This window comes from Cavia porcellus, unplaced genomic scaffold, assembly GCF_034190915.1.
Source record: "Cavia porcellus strain 051 isolate PalLab524CR breed Dunkin Hartley unplaced genomic scaffold, mCavPor4.1 scaffold_10, whole genome shotgun sequence".
Taxonomy (NCBI): Eukaryota; Metazoa; Chordata; class Mammalia; order Rodentia; family Caviidae; genus Cavia; species Cavia porcellus.
Window position 1 is genome coordinate 74,546,106 of NW_026947493.1, and position 24,302 is coordinate 74,570,407.

Consider the following 24,302-nt stretch of genomic DNA (forward strand, 5'->3'; position numbering starts at 1 on the left):
TTAGAGAGCCACCCAAAATGTAGTTACTAAGCTGCATTTTGCTATTACTTTATTAGCCAAATTTGAGGAACATGGTAAGGAAATTAAACTTCTTCTATTTGCATTTATAGCATAAAAAAATAATCGAGGAAGCTGTTTGTGCCTCTCACAGTATCCTTTACATTAGTACCTAGAAACACGACACAACTTTTCCTCTGAGCATAATTTCTTTAAAATAAGGATTTTCTACATTTATTTTAAAAGTCATATATAGGTGCTTGTGTTCTCAACTGGCTTCTTGGTAGCTCTACATTAAATTCATGGTTTGCATTTAATAAAATAAATAAGAATTCATAACATATTGTATCACTATTTTTATGATATATATATATATTTATATTTAACCATATCATCAGTTTTGTCTACATTTCTTTTCAGTCACAATTACTTTGCTTTTATTTTCTCATGTACTATATATTTTTGAAAACCATGATTTTTGGCATGAGATAATATCTAAATACAAAAATAATCTTCTATAAGATATGTGATGCAATTGAGAAAAATTGCTAGTAAAAACTGAACATTTACTCTGTGCTAAGTCCTTTGATTAGCACTACATATAATCTAATTTATTTTTGCTTAAAAGATGTTATTTTCTATATTTAAAAAACACCCCGAGATGTTGAAAGATAGACTAACAGACTCATATAATAGCTCTTCACTAATAAATGAAGAAAACTGAATTCCAACATAGATTTTTTACTCCAAAATTCATGTTAACTAATCATTTATTAACCAACTTTTAACATTAGTTATAATAATATAAAATATATTATGATTGTTGTCATAAAATTATGAAAGACTTTCAAGGTAGTGGCATATTTAATAAAATGTTTTAAATTTTATTTTTTAATTAGTTTGATAGAGGGAGTCTTTTGCCATGTCTTGCCTTTGCTGCCAAGAATTATTTCCATATTTGTCTGCATATGTGTCTTGGTGCAATATCAAAGAAAAATGTATGCCTTTCAATTACACATGGAGAGACACAGGCCTCTTCCAAAACGTAGCAATACCTCCTGATGCTTTCCAGTAATCTTCACCTTGCTTTGTTCCTTCAGTTGTTCTTCAAGTGCTTTTGCTATTGCCCTTCTCTTTGTGATCTTCAAGGGTTAGAATTCACTATCACATCTTCCTGTTTAGGCTGGTTAAGTGGGAGGCATCTGTCGAGTCCCTGTTCCTGTTACACATGGTTGTTTGTCTCCTAGATTCATAGGTTTTTTTTTTTTTTTAAATACTGAGGAGGTGTATAGCACACAGAATTGAAAAAAGAAAATTAATAGTAAGACCCTGACAAGGGAGGCAGGAAGATGATGTTTGAGGTCAACACCAGGATAGCATTGATAACATCAGAACTGGGTTCACACTGGAGAGAAAGGGTGTCCTGAGGATGGTGGGCAGTCACTTCTTTCACAACAAAGCCACATAAAAAACCTGCCTACTGCCACAGAGCCACCTCTTCTTAGCACAAAAAAAGCATGTTCCAAAACACCAAAAGATGCAGTTCAATTAGAGGAGCCGCTTCCAGAAAAATTGGTGACTGAGAGAACCATTTTTCAGAGAACTAATGGTCATTCAATCCCCATCATTTCAATGTCTTTTTTTTTTTTTTTTTTTTTTTTTTCTGTCTTTTTCCTTTTTATCGGTACCGGGGATCGAATTCACGACTGCCTGCATGCAAGGCAGGCACTTATGCCGCTGAGCTAAACTTCCAGCCCCTCAATGTCTTATTAGCTAATTATTAAGTAACTAATGAGGAGCAGGGGGAACTATAAGCAAGTCACTCAGAAGAACTCCCCTTGAATGATCATCTTGAACCTGATGGTTGGGAAGAATGAAATGACTCATTCATGGCTGTGCCACCATCCCAGTGCAGATCTGGGATGAGAATCAGGACAGAACACGAAAGAGGACCTGCCGAGGGGTCCAGGTTAGACCATGAAGGAAACGGGGGAGAAAAGGGAACAAGCAGAGAAAATTTCTATCAGCCAAACCTTGTCAAAAGTTCTATCAAATTCTTATCTAAGTAGAACTGGAAACAAATTCTCAAATTTATTAATTGTTTATAATATGCTTTTGTGCCGGGCCATTGAACCTGTTATATAATTTAGGTCAAATTCTAAGGCAATATATTTTCAGAAAATCTATCAATGTATGTGCAAGTTGGAAAATAATGTACTGGCCTAGGATGAAATAAGGAAGTTGAAAAATCAAAGACAAGTCACACTTAATGAAATATCCATAAAGTCTAACATTATAGGGTTTAACTGGAATTTCACGGATATATTTTAGATTAGAGGATGAGTGATAAGTAAAATGGTTCCACATAAGCCAAATTGTGAAAAATATTCTCTAAAACATTTACAACAGAAAAATGCTTAATGCGTTAGGCAGCAATTTAAAAACTTGGTGGGTACAGCCTGCAGAGAGTGAGATCTTTAGTATAATGAGAGCTTTTTGTCTAAAGTGATCATCAAGAGCTACCACCAGAGACCTACAGGAGAGACAGTAGCTAAGAACTCTTTCCAGCTCCTTGGCCAGGAAACTTTCTCCCTTCTTGCCCAATCATGTAAAAGTTGATAGCTCAGGGCACTTGTAACTGCTACCCACTCCCTACCTCTGCTCCCCAAAATGGAGTCATGGGATAGGGAAAGCCCCCTCGGGGTCAGAGGGCAATCCTTGTAATTATCTTTGTTGTACTCTTCATCACCTGCAGAACGTGTATTTTTCTGAGAAAGCCAGGTCCCCCCCAGCATGCACGCTGTTTGTGATACACTATGGTACTTGTGTGTCTGCTGTGCTGTGCAAATAGATGCTCTGAAAATAAAATCATCTTTAAAACTATATTTAAAAAACTCTAAGCTCCTCCCTCCCAGCATAAGTCACTACATGAACTGTTCAGCAGTCTCACCTACCAGAGTATTTGTTGTAAGTGTAGGTTATTGTCTGAAAACATTGCATCATTTTAAAAAAATGTATAGTTTTTGATATCCATGTCTTCAAGAAATGGTCTGTTCTCTTTCTCCCTTGGTCCATCCTCCTGAATGGCTTCGTCATCTAGAGGAATATTCAGGGAGTCTCCTTCCTTCCCATATTCCTGATCAGAAATTACTAGGCTATATGGTTTCTTTAAACATAAAATGTAAAAAGCTTTAAAGAAAGAGAAAGAATAGGTTTATATGTTTGTTTTATTTCTATTGCTATATAAAAATGACCACAAATTTAGCAGCCCATACAGCATCCATTTTTATCTCACAGTTTCCCTGTGTAAGGACTCAGGATAAGTTGCCCAAATTTCATAGACAATGTCTATATAGGCTGAAGTTGAACCTGTGAGTTTACCTTGAGACTTGATTCAGTAGAATCCTATGGAATCCTCATGGTAGTTACATCCCATCAGTTTGGTCATATTATACAATCTAGTCAAGAGGATGCTATCCTGTCACTTTCACTAGATCCCACTGGCAAGAAGCAAGGCATAGACCTAGCTGTATTCAGGGAGTGGGGCGGATTATATAAATGGAGAGGTGATCACCACTCTAGAGGGACTTATTTGGAGTTACTTTAGGATGTGTCTGACACAATGTTTAAAGGAATTTTTAAGGCTTTGTTTTTCTAGTGTGCATTCAGTTATTACCATTTGTTTCTTTGGTTATCTTTATGGACTTCTAAGATAGTGAACTCTTTCACCTGTGTTAAGATGAATATTAAAGCCAGTTTAGCACACAGTAGATGCAGGATTAATGAATTGCAGAGAAGATTCTAACTAAAGAGGAAATTTAAAGAAAGAATGGTTCCTGTGGGAGCTTTCATTTCCCCAAGTAATCACGCTCCTGGTGTTCTAAGAAATTTCACTGTAGCTTCAGTCAGATGCTTCCCCTGAGGTCATGGAAGTAATTCGAGGCATTAGGACAGCAAAATGTAGAAAATTAATGAAAAACCACAAATTAGGAATAAAAGTAATATTACTCATTGGTTATAATTTTGTTCTAATAATCTTGAGAACAGTAATACAGTATATGTCTCTTGCTCACATTTTTTAACATTCCCATTTCTCTGTTCCCTCAATTCTTCATCTTCTCTATTGTTTCTCTAATGTCCTCTCATGATCACTCTCCACAGTTTGGTTTCTTTCATCTTAACATATTGATACTGAATCAGTGTGTATTTCTTTCATCGCATTCTGTCATCATCACTATGGTGAAAAAATGTGGGTGTGTGCAAGTGTGTGTAAATGTAGGATTATAGTCCGAATGTGAACTTGACGTGCTGCCATTCAATGGCTTTGCATTCCTGTGGCGAGGCGTGTGCCTTCTTTCACTGTGAAATGTAGAGTCACGGTCACCTGGGTCATGTTTGGAGAAGTGTTGCCTAGAACTCACACTCCCTTGAAAAATACCTGGGAACTGTGTATAGCAAGGGGTATTAATGGAGAAGCCTTGCTGGTGGCTATGTCTTGGGAAGAGCTTGAGGGTGAAGCAAAACATTGTAAGTCTCACAATGGGAAGTGTGTTTCCTTGGGTGAAATTCCCCAGTTCTTCAGAATCACAAGGATTTGATGGGAAGAGATGTTTATCCAATGGCTACAGCAAATATTTAAAATGAAAATGAGAGCAATTAGAGGGGAGGATCTGTGGTTGGGTATTATTGGTCTTGAACTGATTCCTTTTGGAATCAAGATATGACTAACCCTATACTACAAGGAACATGCTGGATGGCATTATAAATCATTAAGGAGGCTGGGTCAGCACCTGATTCCAGTTTAAATCCCTGCTATGAAGAAGTCTGTTCTGCCTATTTAGATTATAGTCGCTTCTCTGTATTGTAATTCTCGAAGGGTCTTTTGACTTCAGTGTATTTTGATGTCAGAAACTATATACTCAAGGAACAGTGAACATTTCCTGTCTTCTCCATTTCCACTTTCATGTCCACCAGTGACCACAGATGCTTGAGGTAATTTCCTCCACTGGAAACAGATGGAGCCAGAACAGCTGCCTGGTGCACTCCTTAGATTCTGCTGTCCGTCTTTGAATTTGATGCCCCAGACGGACTCTATGTAACAGAACAGGAACATTGCTACCTGGAATCGTAATCAAACCTAAAGTTCTTATTTTCTAAACATGGGGATTATGGAAAGATGAAGAAATTTAGAGGGAAGATGATATTTTATGTGAGAAAAAGGGAAAAATCAATAAAAAAAGTGAGTGCAAGTGGGGAGTTCATTAACAGTAGAAAAAGATGGACAATTTCAGGACAATATTTTCCCCCCACTCTTTAGCTAGGGAGCCCCATGGAAATAGTTACTGGGACAAACCCTTTAGAGTTAATAAATTATACTAGTTCAATTAAGAATCACTCATTAGACTGGAACATTAGTCTGAATAAAGTTATTTTAGCCCTTCTATGAAAATCTCTTAGGTATTACATACATTATATTATATTTTAAAAAATCTTCACAAACAGGTTGGGATTGATCTATTTTAGCTGATAAACCCATAGTAAATAAGGAATTTAGAATTTATTAAATTAACTTTATGCAGGTAGAGTCACCCATCAAGGGTGCCAGTGTAATCGTGGCTGTAATTCTGTGTTAAAGGTTCGATTTCCAGCTTGGTGTCCCTGGGAGACAGTGGAAACTTTCAACAGTAGAGCTTAGTGGGAGGCCCCGGTTTTGGGGGGATCCCATGGTGGGGGATATGAATCTCAGGCTCTTCTTTTTCTTCCCTCTCACTGCCCAGCCATGAGGTGAGCAGCTTTGTTTCATCACGCGTTTCTGACGTGATGTGCGCTCTCACCACAGGCCCTTCGCCATTGGACCAGTTGATCACTGACTGAACTCTTCAAAACTGTGAGCAAAACATAAAAACTTTTCTCTTCCTAAGTTGATTTATTGTAGGCATTTGTTATAGCAGTGGGAAACTAACACAATCATGTTAAAACTAAAGGAGATTTTGTGAACTGGAGGGGAAAAGCCATGTGCATGCTGAAGTATCATAAAAATGGCTTGATTCAGAGTTATTAAGCTCCACACTTATAAGAAGGTTTCTAATCAGAGTTTTCTTCTTGGCTAGTATAATATTGTGCCATCAAATTGTAATTCCTTCTTAATATGCCTTGGATGTAGAACTTCAATTATGGCAGCCCATCTCCAAAATTTCCATTTGAGAGAGCAGACTGGTACTAACTTTCAAACTAAGTGGAGTTTTGGAAACTCCTCAACGCATTTCAGTTCCTATGGGAACATTAAAACCATGCGAAATGCAGACCAGATCGTACATTTTAAAGGCAGAAAGTGCTTCCTGTATATGGATGCTTATTTTTTGAACAAGCATTAAAGGCCTCAAAGCATGATTCTGTATTCTTAGAAGTTAGTCATTACATAGGAAAAAAGAACATTTGCTTATTTGAATTGTGTTCATATTTTGAAACATTTTACGTATGACTACAGAATAAATAAAGGCATTTAGCTTGACTCAGAAGACTCAGCTAGAATTATTACATATTACATATGTAATAATATGTAATAGTTTGAAAAAAGAAAGCAACCATAGATTGTGCTACTTTCAAATTAAAGAACAATACCTTTTATATCTCTGTACTTAAAGGTTAATGAACTTGGTTAAATGAATGATTTTTAGGGAAATTATCCAAAATTAACACAAAGTGATACTGAAAATACAACTGAATAAAAATTAGAGTCAGAGCTGGAAAAAATGCTAACTATTCCCTCCCCCACAGTGAGCAGGCAAAAATCATGAGGCTCTGATTGTAAACTGTCAAGAAGCTATTTCTATGCTATTTGTAGTGTTCCAAAGTATAATGCAGATGTTCACAATTATGTCAAAAATCTCCATAATTTTAATATGAAAACTCAAAGAATCAAACCAAAAAGGAAGTCTCTAATCAACTAAAAGAGATTAATGATGAAATCTCAGTAAAATACTAGCAGTTTTATTATAAAACATTGCATAATTAAAGAACACCACATTAGGGACAAGAAGAATTAATTTCGAGGATGTGAGGTAAATTAATGTAAGAAAAAATTTTCCAGTGTGGTTTCTGAAGCGATCAAAAAGTTTTATTTCTCATCTTTCTTTTTATCTAACTCAGTGAGTGGTCTTTTCATCCCAGCCTGGCCCTTCCTATAACTTATCCTCTCTTTTAGACACACAATGCCTGACTATGTTCTCTTGAGCATACCGAATGCATTCCTGAAAGGTCCCTCTCAATCTTGACATAGTTTTTATAATCATTCTTTCCCTCTCCTTTCTCAGTGGGGAGCAGAGTATTACAGAGGGATTCATGGATGGCTTTTCTCTGGTTTTTGATCTCTGACAAATACGGTATTTCTGACAGTTTTTGTCAACCATCAGGGCAAGTGGCTTGCCCTTTGATCATCTGCACATACAGGCAGATGGTGCGCTATTCCTGGTTCTTCTTTTGAATGTTCTTGAGACCCTTCTCTCACAGAGGTACATACAAACAGGTACAGGCGATGTTCAAGTGCTCAGTACTTGGGCAGGACACCCCTCCCAGAATATTCCGTGCCCATCCCAGTTTCTTCTGGCCCAATATCAACTTTTCCCCTAGGATCTTTTTCAAGCTTTGTCTGGAAAATAAAAACAATTGAAATAGTAAAAGAAAGGTCTGTGGTGAACTGAGAGAGGAGACTTGGCAACTTCTCTCTGCCCATCCATCTGCAGGTCTATTTTATTTTACTGATACTGGTCTGGGATTCTGAGGTAGAAAATAGAAAGCAGGTAAGGTAGGAAGGTGTTTCACTATTTTTGAAACATGCATGATTTTATTAAAAATGGTGATTGAGGTGAGTTTAAATAGTTGATTTATATTTTATCCTTTGGTCTAGATTCAGTCTGGCATGGTTTTCACATGATGTTTTACTTACTCTGTTTTCAAAGGTAAATTGAGGTGGGACATAAATACCACTTTGAATGAACACAGTATCTTCCTTTAATGATTTCCTTTTTGCTATATTCCAGTTTTAGACTAGGGATACCTAAAATGAGGGAGGCTGTGTCTGTAACACCTGAGGACTCTTTCTAACGTTTGCTCTCCATATTCTGATACACACCTCCTCTCTTTAGTCCGCTGCCTACTCAACTCTATTCGACAAACGTGAGAACCTCAGGACAAGTGCAAACAGCCAGTGTCATTCACAGTTTGGAAATGCTGAAAAACAGAACAAAATAAAAACCAAAAACCTGAAAAAGGACTCCACAAGGCTCACAGAAGTGGGAGGATATCGGTGAATCTGCCGGCCAGAGTGAGATACTTCACATTTTATGTGCTGTACAGTATTGAGGAGGGCGTTTCAGCAGTGGAGCTGAAGTACTCCTAGATATCAGGCTTTTCTGGCCGTGGGTAAAGAATTAAATGGGAGATCTCAGGATGTACCTGTTTTCTGATAACTCAGTGCTTAACAAAACAAACCTTAAGAGCATTTAAGGAATACAAACTTACAAAATTATTCAACAGGCAGAAAGTTTAAAAAAAATCTGCCATTGTGTGAAAAAATATGGAAACACAGCCTATAATTAGCAGAATAAATCCGTGAAAGAGACCCAAATATGACACAGATGTTAGAAATAATGAACAAAGATAGTAAGTCAGTTAGAGTAACAATACCTTATAATATATAGTAAACACAAAAAGAGTAGAAATAGGACTTGTAGAGATAAAAAATATAATGACATGTAAGAAATGCATTGATAAGATTAAAAAACAGATTAAATTAAGAAAAGATTAATAAATCTGAAGATCCTGCAGTAAGTACTACCTACAATGAAGCCCAAAAGTTTGTCAAAAATGCTAAAGTAATTAAATGTGGAAAAGAATGGATAGTTTTTCATCTGATGATATTGGAAAAATTAAGTAGTTATACTTGATTCACATTATTTACTAGAAACAAAAAAATGAAACTAATTATAAACTTAAATGTAAAAGTAAAACCACAAAACTTGAAAACAATAAGAAATTTTCACAGATATATGGATATTTAAAGATGCATCAAACTATATAAATTAGGTGTATACATTTAAATTATATCCCCATTAAGCCTTAAGCCTTCAAAAACAACATTGGAATAGGTAAAGTGAAAAAAAAATAGCAAAATACTATGCAACAGTATTATAGAAAATGATTATGATATCTGGTTTTAACAGTTCTGAACTAGTTCTAGAAAAAAACAGAAAACAACTGTTAAAAAGCAAATAAACTCATAGAGAGATCAATTATAAATACATGTGAAATTCAACAATTTTATTCAATTAGATTTTAAAGTGTCATGATTTGCATATATTTGTTGGTAGAATCACAAGAAAATTAACTTTTATGCAAATCATCTTTTAAGCAAAATAAACTGCATTCAGATATGATTCAGAGGTTTTCATTTTTAATTTAAAGATTTTTTTGAAGAGCAGGGACGAAAATAGTTGGCAGATGTTTTGATTATTAAATCTTCCCTTGAAGACTTACATCTTTGAGAGGAAAGTCAGTTCAAGTCTTTGAACATCTGACTCAGTTTCTGTGTAAAATGCTAACTGTATAGCTGACCCTTCAGGGTATGACCCACTAGGAGGGGAGACTCATTTTGTTTTGTTTTGTTTTTGTTTTACTGGAAAGACAGCTGACATTTAATCTTCTTTGCCATAAGCCTAATTTATTAGTAATAAACAAAATAACAAGAACGATGAAAAATTATCTTTTGTTTCAACATTAAAGTTTCAGCGACTGGCATAAAAATTACACATGGATAGAATGGAGACTTCAGGACACACAATGAAAAGACTGTGACATTTACTCAATAGTTTTCCATTTTATAGTTCTAAGAAATTTTAGAATTGTGCATTAAGTGTCAAATGTTATATATGGCGTAGCAGCTCTGGGGTTTCTAAATGATCACTGTACTACTAAGAGACAGTTCTTCTCTTGGGGAATTTTCTCATTAAAACAAATGCTTTGCCATAGTGACATATTTTACATTTGGAATAAACTACACATTCCAAAGTTCGAGAGTTACTAATGGGTTTCAGTCCTTCTCCAACTGCAATAAAAAAATTGCTATATTCAAGAGGAAATTTTTTGAAAGGGTAACAGAATAATGTTTGTATTTGGAAGATGAATGACCTTGGTATAAGCTCTTTTGTGGAGGTTCTGTTAGTGTTTAACTCTTTTTTACTTTTCTGGGTCACCTCAGAGAGCTGAACATATGGAAGATGAAATTTGGCAATACTTTCCATCTTCAGCATTGATGCTCTGGAATAAACGTTGCATTTTCAGGCAAAAATCAGTATGATTAAAATGTTATTTAAATTCAGAAATGAATAGAAGCCATGATGGTATTTTTCATTTAGTAAGTCAGGTAACTTAATAGAGGGTGATCCAATGAAATCACAGAGACCATCTATCCAGGAATGAGAGAGTCTGAGGTTATTGTAAGATTAATTGGCCCATACTGCAATAAGAGGGAGAATTTGAATATTCTAGTAGCCTATTTTGGTCACTAGCACCTCTTCTGTGAAATTAACTCAAAGAATTAAACATAATCCATATCTTAGTACTGGGGAAATTGTTCTACATTTCAGCTAGAGAGAAAAAAGATCAATGGATGGTCATATTTAGAAATCATTCCACTACATTCCAGCCTCTATTGTAGGCATTATGTAAACAGCCAGCTGTTTACCTGGTACCTGGACTCAAGGGATCACTGCACAAGACATTTTTTTCATGTGTGTTTTGAGTTTTAAAGATAGGAAAACAAAAACAAGTTAGTAACAAAAGAAATAACTTCAAGAAGGATATAGTAGCCACTGATGGTTTATTTTGGGAGTTGGCAAGGAAAAAACTATAAGAGACATTAAAATTTCAGAATAAGTCATCCTTGTATCTCTTTTATTTTCCAGTCCTTGAAATCCTCCTCTTCTTCCATATTATATCATGTTCCAGACCAGAGTTCCAAAGTGCCTAAAAGTTCCAATCCGTATTACTCTATGTAATTACTCCTAATTGAACCTTGACAAGTGGGTGGTGCCTGAACGCAAACTCTGTTGCAGAAAAATGAATAGAAATCAAAAGACAGGGCTTCGGACTGTGTTGGGCCGTCCTGATACGTGACTGAAATTCAGGCTTGTGTTTTGATCTTTGTAAGGTCAAATTCTATCCTGGGCACTACTTTTGCCTTTTGGGCAAAGGAGAAAGAAAGTCCATAACAGAGACTAGAAAGGAAACATACTAATATTAGAAAGAAACTTAGACATCTAGATAAATAAACTACTGCCTGCATATTGACTTCACTTATCTCATCTTTGGGGAAAAGAAAACACTTGATTTGTTTCTTAACTTCCAGATTTGGTTTGAAGGTCTTTTTCCTATTATAGTTTTTCTGAACCTCTCTTCCACTCCTTGATTGATTCCTAAAGCCTTCAGGACCCTTTTCCCATTTCTTTCTAATTTACCAGTCTCAATGTTGCAAAAAGCCTGGGAGGTGATTACACTCAATCTTCTAACCAAACAGGCCCAGCATAGCAGGTGTGAAGCGAAGCGTTACTGTCAACATGGGTAAAACCTGAGTGGGTAGTGGATGGACATGCACAGGGAAGCATGGGCCACGAATACAAAGCACAGCCTCCTGATGTCTCATTCTTGTTTACCGTGGAGGAGTTACCACAGACACTGAGCTGTTGGGCCTGACAGGAATAGAAAACCATATTTCTGTCTTCCAAATCTAGCTCTCATGAACAAAGGAAAGAAGTGAGCTGAGGGTGATGGCTAGTCTTGGTTGTCAGCTTGATTGATGTAAGAGATGCCTACATGATTAGTACAGCACACTTCTGGCTGTGTCTGGGTAGATCGTGGGGGCATGAGCTTGGGGACTGTACCCAGTCACCCAGTCTTTGACCCTTTCTTATCTAGTGCTTCCTTTTTCTCTGCTTTCCAGCTGTCATGCTTTCTGCCATGATGTGATACTTTGGATCCAGCTGACTTACTGTGGACTGACAGCTCTGAAGCCATGAGCCAAAATAAATCTATTCTCCTTTAATTTTATACGCCCAGTGTCTTGTTACTTTGCTGGATGCTAAGACACAATAGTTGACACCCATAACTTAAAGGAAGGGAGGATTATTTTGGTTGACAGTTACAGTCTTGCGCTAGAAGGGCTTCTGTAGAGGAATAGCTGCTCCCATCATGGTGGTCAGGAAGCAAGGAGCAAAAGGAGAGGCCAGGGAAGGAGATAACACCTTCCTAAGACACCACCCAGTCGCTAACCTTAAAGCCCCACCTTCTTGGCTATCGTGCTCATAAAGTCCAATCACCTTCCAAAAGCCCTACCTCTATGCACATGAGGTTTTTAAGATACACTAGATCCAAACCGTAATATCAGGTATTTTGTGCCAGCGATGAAAAGCTAATATATTGAGCAAGAGGCATTGATTGGAGGGGTCCATCTCCAAACACTGTTTCAAGATAAAAATGTCTAGCTAAACCATGACACAGTTATATTTTTAGTCTTCTTTAAAATACTGCTTTTCTTCTCCATTGAGAAATGATCTGCAGACTCTAATAGTGTATGTCTATAATTATAGCTGTTTAGGAGAGCAAGACAGGAAGATTACAAGTCTGAGACCATCCTGAACCACTTAGAGAGACCCTGTCTCAAAATCAAATAAGAATTGCTGGGGAAATAGCTCAGTGCTTCAGGGTTCAATCACCAATATTGTAAAAGAAGTGAAATCAACCAAGCAATATTCCATCAAACGAACCAACAAGCAACTAAACTCAATTACAAAAAACTGCTGAATTGGAATTGCATATGTATATAAAAATACACAGATTATAAGTATATGGTTTAATGACTCACTTAGCATAATGTGAACACATCAGGGTAATCATCACCCAAGAAGAAATAGAATATTGCCAGCATCTGCAGGTCTATCTGTGCCCCTTCCAGTCTTCTCTAAATGAAACCAGTATTCTGACTTCTCATACATGTTTTTCCTGATTTTGAACTTTATATAAACAGACACAACCATTATACATTTTTGTGTCAGATTGTTTTTTCAGCACAATATTTGTGAGATTCATCCATGTTGGTATCCTGTGCAGAAAATCTGTAATTAAATCTAACCATATTATTTCAGGTCGCCGTTGAAGAGAAAGAGACCAAATCCCACCTGTTTCAGAGCTTGCATTGGGAGCTTGAGCCTCACCTTTTGCACCTGAAAGTCAGAAATGCACAAGGGTCAATTATTCTACAGCAGACCCAGCTGAATGACAAGAGTTCACATGCAAATACTCCAGCTCCCTCCCTCACTGGGTTGGATAACTCCAGGAACACAAGTTTACACTGATTCTGCGTGGGATTAAGCCCCACTTACTACAGTGTCTGATTTTCTAATGTACCCTTTTTTGATTGCATTCTCTTCCATCTCTTTTTCCCCCACCTCTCTGGTAATATTTTCTGGAGTTAGCTTCCAAATAAATCAGTTGGATTTAAATCCTCATCTTCTGGTCTGTTTCTGGGAACTTAATCTAAAAGTGAATATTTTGATCATTTTCATTGGTGTATGGTTTATTTCTGTTGCATAACCATACTTCACATTATTTATATATTATTCTGTCAGTGGACAAGTGGACATTTGGGTTGTTTTCAATAATGACTATTATTTACTAATATTACTATAAGCTTTTTAGCATATGTTTTGGTCAACACACCACTGTGGAATTTATAGTTCAGAATATGTGCATATATTCATCTTTAACAATAAATTATTTTTCAAGGTATTTATAGAAATTAATATTGCTATTTGAGAACTCTGGAGTATTGAAGAATTTGGATTGCAAGGTGGGTGTGCTTGTATTCCAAGTACTTATGAGGCTGAGGCAGGAGGATCATGAGTTCAAGGCTAGAATAGCAAAACCTTGTCTCAAAACAATTTCTAGTTTTTGTATAACTTTGTTAATATCTATCACATAACCTTTTCTATTTATTGATATAGCAATATATATAGTGTTATCTACTATGTTTAACTTTGAAGATAAATTATCTTGGTCGTATTTATACTTTTCATATTTGTTATTTGGTTATTTTTCATTTTTAATTTTCATTTTTATTAGCACATGCTGGTAGTACAGAATGTTTGCATTCTTTCTGTGCAGATTGGTCTTGGTACCCAATACATCTTAATTCATTTTCATCCCCTTTTCCTCTCCTTCTCCCCTCCTTGTATGTCTTGGTCCCCTTCCCATTTGAGAAAGATCTCTCTCTACTTCCTGTTATCTTTTGTAAGCTCATGGTGTGACTTGAATGTGCATGCCACCCCAGAATTCATATGTTGGAGCCCCAGTGGCCAATGTGAGTGAATTTGGAGTTAGGGCCTTTATGGTGGTGATTAAGCTAAACCAGTTAGTCAGTGTGGCATCCTGATCTGACAGGATTAGTAGCCTTCTGAGATAAGATTCTCTGTCTGTCTCTGTCTCTTCTGTAAGCCACACTGGTGATTCTGAAATCTAACCCATTGGCATCTTGACCAATATTGGATTTCAGCCTCCAGAACTGTGAGAAAATAAATGCTGTTATTTAACCCATATAACCTCTTTATTCTATTATGCAAGCTTTAACTGACTAATACCAATTTTGGTACTGGGAAGTGGAGTCCTAGTCCAACAAAGGCCTCTTAAAGTCCTTGGGACTGGGTGATGACTCAGAGGCTAGGACAGTTTTGACATGGATGTGACTGTTGTGAAGGCACTGTTGGCAGGAATACGGATGTGAAAGGTGATTCTGGAAAGAGATCAGAAAGAAAAAGGTGATCTGGAAAGAATGCTTCCATCCTCTATATATCATCATGAACAGAACGTTAAAATAAATATGGGTGTTAAAGATCATTCTGGAGAGGTCTCAATGGAAAAAAGGAATAATTTATGCACTGCCCCTAGCTGTCTAGCACCTGGGCCCAGGGTGATGTGGTTAGGGGACAGCATTTCAGAGTGTGAGAGCCTGAGAAAGGCTGTGACTCGAGCTGTGAGTTCTGGCTTGGTTAGATGGCAAAAGAAAATCATGTTAACAAGTGAGTCATTTATGTGATTCTAGGAATTGGGCAGCCCTGAGTGGGGGACGTCCCTTTCTGGACAACAACACTTTACGATAACAAAGCACAAACAATTTGGAAGACGTGATTAATCCACTTCTCGGGATTATACAGAAGATGTCTCAGTTTAATTCTGGAATTGGCCATCAAGCTTTCATCTTGAAAAATTCTCTTCTGGTCTCAAAAGACTCTACTTCATGTCTTACTCATTTCCGTGCCTCTTACATCTTTCGATAAGTTTTAAAAGTTGCCTGTTATTCTTTCCACAGCCTTATACTATGAGGAAAATTAATTTTTCGTTTCTGGTGTTTTATTCTGTGAGCAACTGGGTCTTTCTACATGACCGGTGTCTTCCTGTTACCCTCACTGGCCTCTCTACATAGAAACTTGTCCTGTGCTTCGGGAGGTTCCATGACTTTTACCCCAGGTGAGGTGAGTCTTTATCCAAATCTTTCTTTCAGAGGTCGGAACTATATAAAGTTTAATTTATTTCTGTTTGTTCCAGATTTCAGAATCAATAGCTTACTGGCTATATTATGGAAGTGAATTACCTTGCAGCGATATGCATGTTTTTCTACTCATTTTTCTACAGTCTGACTTCTCCCTCTGGGCCTTCATTGCCATAAATTTACTGTGTCATTTACAAGAAAGTGGGTCCTTGTGTAAATCTCATAGAATTATTAAAATTATATTACTATATGCTTGCTAGGCTGGATTTCCCATACACAGTCTGAGATGGGCAAGTGACTTATTGATGGGAATGGCCAGAGCACTAGTTTTCTCACAGTTTTTGTCTTGCTTTAAAGAAAGGATGAGGGGTGAGCTTTTGTGTTTCTATAATGGGGTAGTCATTTTCTGCATGTTTCTCGTGTTGCCCAGAGGGGAGGAAGAATTATGTGTGAGTGGTCTGGTCGTATTGTTGGAGGGAATTTTTCCAGAGGGAGGAACTTTGTGAACCATTAAGGTACAACATTGCCACTGTGGGTTGGGCAAAGGGGATCTATCTGTGTGGCACCAAGGGTGACTGTGCGTGTGACAGCTCTCAGGGTAAATCTTTAAAAAGATGCAGTGTTTCTCTATATTGCTGGTCACTGGCTCTTATGTGCAGCAGCCTCTTTAATTCTGAGTAAGTGAGCAGCAAAGGTCACAAAGGACGGCTATGCTTGCAAGGTCTCTAGCAAAACAAAATCCTAAAGAGCTGTGCTTCCCATGACACGAGTTAATTTTAAATTTAGCAGAAACTAAATACTAAGCGTATACTATTTGTACTGAGTGTTTATGAAAAACATAACCTCTTCCCAGAGGTAGCAGAGTATGCTAATTATGCACCAGAATTCCTTTTATATTCAAATATCCAGCAACCTGAGCTGTAGTGGAAATAGTCAATCTAGAAAAGAAGCTAATTGAAATTGCATTAATAGGAAAAACAACTATTGTTATAAATAGTGTTTTATGCCTTTTAAGTACAGTATAAACTGCTGCTGAGACTGAAAGGAATTGGGGCTACAGTAAAATTTCATAACACAGTCAAATTAAAATATAATTTCAGTTCTAGTCAGCTTTGCAACAGCACACTAATGTTTAGAGAGCAACATTTCTGGGTTTGGGGAAGACCATCATAAAGAATGCTGACCATGGATCATGCAGGCACCTACCATTATTATAAAATCAATACAACAAATTAATGTTTTATCCACAGAACCAATTCTCCTTAGAACATATTCCAATAGTCACTTGTTTTACAGTTAAACCATGGTTTGCTTCCATAATTCAAAACATAATCATGACAAAGTGTGTTTGGAAGAGACAGAGAAAATATGGCCATAAGACAGAGGCATTTTGTTCTTCAGGAGAGATGTGAGATTATGTCTTAAGAATCTAATGACCTGGGGTCCTGTCTGAAGAGTTTGACTCAAAAGACTTAGTTATCTATTCTATATCAGGCATCTTACATTTACATCTTACATTAGTTGAGTAGAATTTCAGATGTGACAGTCATGAAAATTTACTGCTTAGTTCTCCAGCTACAAAGAGCATTTCTGACTAATTTCTTTGTTCACAGCCTCCAAGGATCTGACATTAGCTTTGTTCTAGCATCATGCTCATAAGATGCCCTCAGCCCAACAGCATGGCAAGAGTTCAAAGATAAGTCCATTATTGCAAGATGGTGGGCTTTTCATTGTGTCTATGAATTAGGGATGCTTCCTTAGGCTTGGTTCAATTTTTGTGCTGCTAACCAATTTCTCCTACCCTGTCCTTACTTCCTTTATGCTAACCATGAGACTCACAGTCTCAAGGTTCTCTGCATCTTCTCCTGCTCCCTTCCCAAATACATTTCTTACATGCATAATCTCATATTGTCCTGTGCTTCTCATTGACTCTAAATGAACACAAGTGGTAATGAGACTGGTCCAGTAAATAAGTGGTAGTGTGTGGGCCTAGAACTAGCTCACCAAGCACTCAGTCAGCAAAGAAGCTGCCATCCTGAGCAGATCATCCCTGGTACACGTTGGTGAGACTGCTAAATATTTCATCAGCAGTAGGTTGGGAAGTGGTCCTAGTCTAGGGAATACTTCAGCAGATATGATGATTGAGACTATTGAGTGATGTTGGGGACCAAGGCTTATGAAAACAGCAGAATTGACTTGTTAGTACTAAGTTGCTTTGCTCTCCTGTAGAGGGAGAGTAAGAAACTGAAAGATGTTAAAAGAACTGTGGTAAACATGATCTCTTGTAGTTTACAAAGCATCCCTAACCCTCCAAACAAGAGAGCAGCAATAGCTGCAGAGCAGAATGAAGATGGATAGAGTGAGTGTGTTCCAGAGACACTCGAATGCTTGTTTGCTAAATGCAGTGTGATGCAGACCTGGAAGCCTGCAACATAAGATGCAATTTTTGAGTTGGTAACTCTGGGTAGGATCGCTCTGCAGATCCTTTAGAATCCTTCAGAGCTTGAAGAAAATAAGAGGATAACATTATGCAATATAGCACATATGGCAGATTTCCTTCTGTCTTGTTTTTGGAATCCAGTAATGTTCTCACTGTTTTGTTCCAATTTATTGTTTTGTTTTATTCAATATTCTGTTTTTATTAGTTTTACTCTGTTTTATTTTATGTGATTTTACTATGTCTGATGGAATGGACCATTGTTGTGAAGATAACAAGATACATTATGGTAGCCACTGTGGATGACCTATTGTCCTGCTTTGAAGTTCTGTACTGTGTTCACTGCCTTGTTTTGATTGGCTTTACTTTGTTTTCTTTTGTCGGATTTTATTCCATTTAAAATCAAAAAAAGAAAGAAATGAAAATAGGTGGCCCTTTTCTAGATGACGGTACAGGATTTCATCCTCTTACCATAAACAGTGTCCCCTTCAGCATCTCTTCCTACTTCCTTTCATGGCTTGCAGGCTGATTAAGGTTAAATCTCAGCATATTTCAGTTTGTAATCCTGATAAAGAAGAGAATATGGAAGGAAGTCATCGCAAGACTCAGTTATGATGGCCCAGCTGAAACCAGATACTATGTGAAGCATCAGCCATCACGGGATGCTGGAATGCCCTTCGGAAGGTACACAGTTTCAGAGGTAAAACTTTGAAAGAATAGGGTACCATCATTTTGGGTAAAACACATACATTGAATTAGAAGACTCCTTACAATTCTTAATAAGGTCCTGGAATCAGGAACAAAGGAACTCAAATAGGAGTGGCTTTACACATACTTTTCTGAATGACTTGTTGGGACATTTTGTGCTTCCTGTTGTCACAGCTCTACACTTGCAAATTTGGTCTCCAAAGGAGGCTTGCTATTGCTAGGTAACACAGCAAGCTCCCCAGTGCACCACAGTTGTCATCTGCCAGCAGTGCACTGTGGACTTTTGTATTTAGAATGCTACAAGCAGGAGTCACCACTATGGCAGAGGTGAGCAACTCTGGGTAAAAAGAGGCGTGGGGCATTTTTATACCATGAGACAAGAGCAATATATGTGGCACTCAGGTACACTGGTGTGCCTCCTGCTACTCCCTTGCCCCACTGAACCCATGAATGGATAAGTATAGCAATGGTTGTTGAGTGCCACAGCCCTTAAGAAATAAGCCTTTGGTCCTAATAGAGCACAGGCTGTCTAGAACTTTGGATGTGATAGAAGGCGAGGGGAATTTAGAAGGGCATGTGGATGGAGAGAGCAAGTACCAACTACGGCTCTGTGATCAAATACAGTGATGGGTCTCCAGCTCATGCCACAAAGCCCCTTTTTGTAGGTTTATTCACAGATGAGCATCAGTCCCATAGGGAGGAATGGAGAAGTAGGGCTGTACACATGAACAGTGGACTTTGGTGCAGAGGAGGCTCCCTGCTGAGATGTGCTGCAGGGCAGGCGTTGAATGACTGGCCCTGCTGCTGCTCCCTGAGTCATCTCCTACTGCACCTGCACCTCTTCGGGCTGGCTGCTCATACAGGAGAGGTTCTAGGCTGGCCCATTCTAACCAGATGTGGAACTACTCATACTGGTGACATATGACATGAAAATATATATACATACATATATATGCATACATATATACATACACACAAGTGAGTGAAAAAGTGTATTGTGTTTTAAACAACTGTAATAATTAAAATTTTACAGACGATATGATAATTTAGACATATATAAACAATAAATATGTGAAATATTTCATTCTCTCATAATTGAAAAAGGCACAAGAATGGAAGAAGAAGAGAATGGAACCTCCCATGATTAAAGAAATTAATAACAAAATATTGCTGGGTGTGGTGGTGCCCACCTACAATGCCAGTTATTTGGGAGGCTAAAGTAAGAGGATTGCAAATTTGAGAACAGCCTTAGCAACTTAGAGAGGCCCAGTTCCAAATCTGGTTTCAATCCCACAAGCAAGCAACCCCTCCCCACAAAAGAAAGAAAATATATGATTTTCCTACATCTTAGATTTGCAAAACTTAGTTGAGTTAAGCCAATACTGGAGAGGACATTGGGATGTGAACAAGTTCATATATCCAATTTAGAAATATTGTTAAAATATTCTATTTTATCCAACTTCTATTATTTATCCATATTTTCTGTGGCATTTCCTTTGACCCAGTAACACTACTGCTAAGAAATTTCCATAGTCACATAAGTACAAAGACATTGATTTGTATCATTGATCGTAATTGTATTAGTGGGGGTTAATATTGATTGAGTTCTTACCATGTGCCAAACAGTTCTCAACACCTTACATGCACAAAAGGGTCTTTAACCCACATCCCATGGCATAGGTACCTGGCGTTTCACTTCACAGAGAAGAAAGTAAAGCACAGATAAGCCCCCTTCTCCGAGGCACTCTCCATTGGCTGGTGGTAGAGATGGAATCTAACAATTCTTCTTCTACTTCCTTTGGTAGAAAATCTTAACTCTCTCAACTTATACGGCAGAAATACTTGAAATAAACTGACGTGAGGCTATAGTCAGTGTTTAGTGCAGTGTAAGGGCATATAATTAATATTTCACTGCAAAAATAGTACATGTGATTGCAAGTGACGTTGCCAGGCTGCTGAGGATGTTTTTATTGTGTAGCATATGCTGTGCATGGGGATGGATAAAATCAATATGAATGGAAAATTGGGTAAGAAGTGAGGAAGAGGCTTAAAGAAGGACTCATGGATTAATAATTTATAAGCTGATATGGATTTATTGAGCCACTCAGAAATCAGGGCCACTGCAAGCACGAGCTCAGTTTGCTGCACCTTTGAGATGTCAGTTGAAGCATCACATAAGCAATGGAACAGATTGACGTGGAAGCCCAGGACTTCTTTTACCCTTTGGTGAAGAGCAAACTCTTTGTTTCAGAAGTAGGATGTGTGAAATTCTGCTGAAATATAAAAAGCCAGGTCTTGATTTCTGCACTTGTATATTACAGATAGCTTCAGTAAAAGCTATTTCTTTGTCATACACTAATATTCTTTAGAATGCTACTGGTAGGATCCTGTACTGCAGAATGACTATTAGAAAGGAAATTTAAATTTAAAAATATGTAAGTGATGCTTTCAAAAAATTTTTCTTTTAAGGATAGAGAGGAAAAGTGGTTGGAGGAGGCTGTGAGACTCGAGAGCGTATTGAGACTTGGGCAAGCTTAGGAATAACATGGAAAAAACAACCAATACATAGGTTTTCTGAGCAAATAGGTTAAATAGACTCTGGAATGCTAATGGAGGGCTAGGCTTAGACAGTTGGAGGAACATTTGTGCACTTATATGAGAGACAAAAGTCAGCATATGCACACATTTTGTATATACAGGTATCAGTGTTTTGATTCAAGAAGATGAACAGATCCCATCAGATAGTTTCTCATCTTTTGTGTCATGGTTATGGGACACACTGCGAAGTTTCACCAGACAAGAGATTTGAAGTGACTCTCCTAATCATGGCATACCATTAAAGGATCACCAGGAAATTGCTATAGAGCTATGAGAATCTCTGAGATGAGAGTTAGGAGCTTAGTTTGCTACCAAAGCATAGCAGCTTCCCCAGCAGGATTTTCTGTAAGAAGGGTGCAGGTGTTAGAAGTAATCTCAACAGCCAGTGCTGTGCCCCTTCAGCAGACCTCATCCCTGTTTAATTAAGGAATCTTGGCTGCTGGCTTTTATAAGATTATACTCACTCATTTCTGAATAATTAGCAAGAATTCTGAAAGGAAAGTTAGAATGTAGTTTATATTTTTACTTGTTTTAATTGTTTTGAGGCAGGTTCTTGCTCTACAAGCCAGACAGCCCTGGGACTCACTGTCCTCCTGCCTTGGCACCCCAAATGCCAGGATTACAAGCAAAACCTTCATTTTAGGAGTCAGGTAGCCTTGAATCCCAGATGGGCAGTTACTTAGCCCAGTATCTTTGGGCTTGTTAGTTCAATGCTTCTACTGCATAAAATGGGTTAGTTTATGAAAAATAGTTCCAGTAGTGCTAGCACATAACAAGCGCTCAAAACACAGAGACCCTGCCCAGGGCCACAAGAAGAGCAAAGGGAGGAACTGATAAAACACAGCAGCCTGGTTTCAGAGGAGAGACTTTTAAATATCGCGCAGCACTGCCTAGAGAACCCAAATGTTAGCTGTAATTTTTAAAATTTATGAATACCATCTAAAGAAGTGTGACTTTTTGAAATGTGCTCTCATCTTTTGTTTGTTGGGTAAAAGTCAATAAAGAGCGAGTACTTCATAAAACGTGTTCTCACCAGGCTATCCTTGGGTGACAGAGTGGATTGACATTTTTTTTTAATATGCTACATCTCGATCCCACATGACACGGTGGCATTCATATTCCAGTTGATGTAGTCATTTAGCACAAAACAGAATCTGCTAGGAAAGTGGAGAGGCCATTCAAATGAGGAAAACTTGGTACACAATAGAAATATGAGTGTTTTGTATCTTTCCAGCTAAAGGGATTTTAAAAATGAAGGTTTAAGGCTTTAAACTAAAATCTATGAAATGATAAGATATTTTCATTTCAATGATGCTAGTTTCTTTGTTAGACTAAAGAGTAGCACAATACAGTTATTCTTATGGAGTTATCCCTAAGTCCCTGTGGTATATCTTATAAATAATAAAAATTAATAGTTAAAGAATTGAGGAAAAATAAACATTGACTTTTTATGCTCCAGTTAAGGTCAGCTCAAAAGTGAAAATATCTAAAGGAAAAAAAAAAGCTAATAGCTAATACCATAGTAAACAGGAGACATCCTACCAAAAATTACTTCTAGAATAGTAACAAAGCTATCAGACAGGGTAAATGCCTTCTTAACCTTTTTAAAAAAATTTTATGGTTTATGTTTCTGGAGCATCACAGTTAAGATAGGATTCTATTTGGCAGCTTTTGTTAATATCAGGAAACATTTCCTGTTAAATTAAAATCACCTGGTTTATAACAGACTATTGTCATATAGCTTCAAAATTTGGTTGAATTGAAATCTCTCCATCACGATGTGATACAGATAATATTAACTTATGCCCCAAATAAAATTCCACACTCTCCCCATCACCAACCTACTCTTGCTTACTGTAACTGGCAAGGATTCAATAATCCCCTCACCCTAACCCTGAGCTTTATCATTATTCTTTCTTATGCGTCCTTCAATACATTACTGGTCTGGATGTGTGCTTTCTGACTCTTCCTCTCCTGTCTTCTCTGTCAGGACCTTATCCTGACCTCTCACCATCTCTCGCTTCAGCTATTTCCATAGCTGTGAACCAGGCTTAGTTCCTTTGCAACTTAGATTACAGCACTTCCCTTGGGGCTCACTTCAATAGTTTCCCGTTTGCCTTCAGGACTCCATTGGTGCACAGGGTGTATCATGCATTCCCTGACCTGACCCCGGGCCCCCACAACTCTTCCACTTCATCTTGTTTTTTCTTTGTACCCCGAGGGCTAGTAGTATTCAGCTACTTGCAGGACTTTGAAGGCAGCACTTTCATATTGGCAATTTGTCAAAGAGCAAGTGCTTGGGCCTTCTGTTGGGAGTACTGTACTGTCTGCTTTTATCTTCCTGGTATATTGCTTGTCATCATGCAGAATCTTTCTCAAGTGCAATGTCATTCATGAAACCCTTGATGGAATTCCTGTAATCCCTTTGTACTTTATCCACGATAGATCTAAATACCACTTAAATCATGTTTGTACTTTGTACTTATTTGTAGAAGTAGTCATCAAAAAGTATTATAATTATTAGATTGGGTTTTCTGTCCTTTGAATGTTGAATTTACTTTATCTGCTTAATGTCTTCTCCATTGTATTTTATGTAGTGAATTCCTCATACACATTTGTTAGACTGAGCATCAAATTAGGTTCATGGGGTATTGATTTTTATAGATTTAAAATTTCTGTCTTGAATAGTCAGAGACTCCTGAATACTATTTGTGAATTTAAAGTATTTGTTAAATGAATAACTCATTTAATAGTAAATGGAAGTACCAAGAATACTCGTGTATCTAGGTTAATTTCACTTTTTATTCCCTGTGGCATTCGGCATCAGTGCTGATTGAATGGCTTCCTGTTCTTAGTTTTCTTCCTTGTACTGATATTATTTCACCTGTTTTCTCCCCTCGTGGAATTATCTCTCTGAGGAGTGTTTTCTAATATTTTTTCTTTGCTCCATAGTTCTTGGTATTTATG

The 24,302-nt window shown here is 37.5% G+C and overlaps 1 long non-coding RNA gene across 1 annotated transcript in view; it reads right to left on the reverse strand.

The window, feature by feature from the left end:
* Nucleotides 1-12,851: 12,851 nt before the first annotated feature.
* Nucleotides 12,852-24,302, reverse strand: part of LOC134477786 (uncharacterized) — a 77,314-nt gene continuing 65,863 nt past the window's right edge. Inside the window, exons 3-4 of the long non-coding RNA XR_010049979.1 lie at nt 18,501-18,594; nt 12,852-13,271 (exon numbers count right to left, since the gene is read on the reverse strand). This is a non-coding gene — a long non-coding RNA (uncharacterized LOC134477786). The remainder of the gene's footprint in view (nt 13,272-18,500; nt 18,595-24,302) is intronic.